Source organism: Arachis ipaensis, chromosome B7 (genome assembly GCF_059453495.1).
Source record: "Arachis ipaensis isolate K30076 ecotype BB chromosome B7, ASM5945349v1, whole genome shotgun sequence".
Classification (NCBI taxonomy): Eukaryota; Viridiplantae; Streptophyta; class Magnoliopsida; order Fabales; family Fabaceae; genus Arachis; species Arachis ipaensis.
The window spans coordinates 61,686,760-61,689,303 of record NC_142442.1 but is presented as its reverse complement, the minus strand read 5'-3'; the positions used below and the strand labels follow the sequence as shown (position 1 = coordinate 61,689,303).

Below are 2,544 nucleotides of genomic sequence, written 5' to 3'. Positions count from 1 at the left end.
AGGCTACGTTAGTGGTTACGTTAGTACCACTAATGTTGAAGTTAATGTGGATCAACTAGTTTGGAATGTTAGTGACAAAGTTATCGTCACTAACATTTTTGAACCCAAATTTTCACTTAACGTTAACGCCACTAACGCCCTAACTAACTTCCCATCATGCCTAACTCACATTCTTTCTGCAAGCAAAGCTGAGCCCACTAAAGACTGTAACTGCTTCAACTAAAGATCAAGGGCCCATATCCAAAACTTGAAGAGCTAACTAGAAGATCAGAAGAGTAGTATATATAGGGATAGTTTTGAATTAAAAGGGGAGCTAGGGACTTGAGAACTACACTTTGTATATTTTACTTTCTCTGCAACTTCTAGTTTAATTTCAGAATGCACTCTTCTCTATCATCTTCCATTTCCAGATCTATGAACAACTAAACCCCTTTTCATTGAGTTAGGGAGCTCTATTGTAATTTGATGGATCAATAATAGTTTTCATTATTCTTCTTCTTTCTTTTCTCTTGATTTTACTAGAAAGCTTTCAATCTTCATCCAATTGGGTAGGTGTCTTGGAAAAGAGGCTATTCATACTTGGATCTCCTCGGAACCTTGAAAGAGGAATGAGGAGATCATGCTAGAAATTCTTTCTCATGTTGGACCAAATTGGGTTTTGGATGGATATAGTGACATATAATCCTACCAATACTTTGATTTGAAAATACATGTGGTATAATCAGTGATCATACTTCATCTCTTCCCATGAGCAATTAAATCAAGGAATTGGGCAATTGTTCAAGCATAGAGAGATTGGGTTGCCAAGGAATTGGGATCCAATCACTTAAGATTGCCAAGGAGATCAATGAATGCATTGATTGAGGAAGAAATGAGAATGAATTTGATCCGGAGAATGCAACATCTCCTAAGCCCAATGAATCCCCTATTTTTGATCTTACCCATTCTCTTTAATTTCTGCCATTTACTTTTATGCTCATCTTCCCAAATCCCCATTTAAGATTCTGTAATTTACTTTCTGCAATTTACTTTCTGCCATTATTTCCAGCATTTACATTTTCTATTATTTACTTTCCTGCCATTTAATTTTCTGCAATTTCTCAACTCAATTTCTGCTTTGCTCAACTAGAACATTCCTCTAATTAAAGTTGCTTGACCAATCAATCCCTGTGGGATTCGACCTCACTCTGTTGTGAGTTTTTACTTGACGACAATTCGGTATACTTGCCGAAGGGAAATTTGTTGAGAGACAAGTTTTCGTGCATCAAGTTTATGGCGCCGTTGCCGGGGATTGATTTTGTATCGACAATGATTAAGTTAGAGGATTACTAGATTGAGCAATTTTCTTTTGTTTTGTTTAAATTCCATCTGAGTAATTTACTTTCATTTTTAGCTATTTTCTTCCCTTTTTCCCTTACCCGTTTGTTGTGTTTTCTTAGTTGTTTATAATTTAGTTCACTAACCCACTAACTGTTTGATAGATTGCACCACTCACTCTAACATCCATTCTAACAAGAGTAATTTCTTCATTCATTTCCTTTCTTGCTTTTTGCTTTATTGGTTGTATGACGGGTAGAAGAAGTGGGGCTTCAACTTCCTTTGATTCTGAACCTGAGAGGACCTTCCTTAGATTAAGGAGGAAAGCAAGAGGGAAGAGAGTCGTTGGTGCTAAGGAAGAGGAAGAATATTTTGAAACAAACATGGAGGAGAATATAGAGAACCACCATGAAGAAGAAGCTCACAACCATGCCAGAGAAGGCCCAGCAAATCATGCTGGATAAGAGAGAAGAGTTCTAGGCTCTTATATCAATCCAAACCTAGGAAATTGTGGAAGTAGCATTCAAAAGCCAACCATACATGCCAATAACTTTGAACTAAAACCCCAGCTCATCACCCTCGTTCAGAACAACTGTGCATTCGGAGGAAGCGCCCAAGAAGACCCCAATCAACATTTAACCACCTTCCTAAGGATATGTGATACTGTGAAGTCTAATGGTGTTCATCCCGATACTTATAGACTATTTTTGTTCCCTTTTTCGCTCAAGAATAAGGCATCTAAATGGCTGGAATCCTTCCCGAAGGAGAGTTTAACAACCTGGGAAGATGTGGTAAACAAATTCTTGGCGAGATTCTACCCTGCTCAAAGAATCAACAGGTTGAGAGCTGAGGTACAAACCTTCAGACAACAAGATGGTAAAACTCTCTATGAAGCATGGGAGAGGTTTAAGGACTTAACAAGAAGATGCCCGCCAGACATGTTCAATGAATGGGTGCAACTACACATTTTCTATGAGGGTCTTTCTTATGAATCAAAGAAGGTAGTAGACCACTCATCTGGGGATCTCTGAACAAGAAAAAGACCATTGAAGAAGCCATAGATGTCATCGAGACTATAGCTGAGAATGACTACTTCTATGCTTCTGAAAGGGGCAATACTCGAGGAGTAATGGAGCTGAACAACATGGACGCACTGCTGGCTCAAAACAAGATGATCACCAAGCAGTTGGCTGACCTTACCAAGAAGATGGAAAGAAACCAAGTTGC

General features: G+C 38.5%; 1 non-coding gene across 1 annotated transcript; it reads right to left on the bottom strand.

The window, feature by feature from the left end:
• Positions 1-2,153: 2,153 nt before the first annotated feature.
• LOC148552782 (small nucleolar RNA R71) lies at positions 2,154-2,257 on the bottom strand. Its single transcript, XR_015893410.1, has one exon. It is a non-coding gene; the product is annotated as a small nucleolar RNA R71 (small nucleolar RNA).
• Positions 2,258-2,544: the final 287 nt, after the last annotated feature.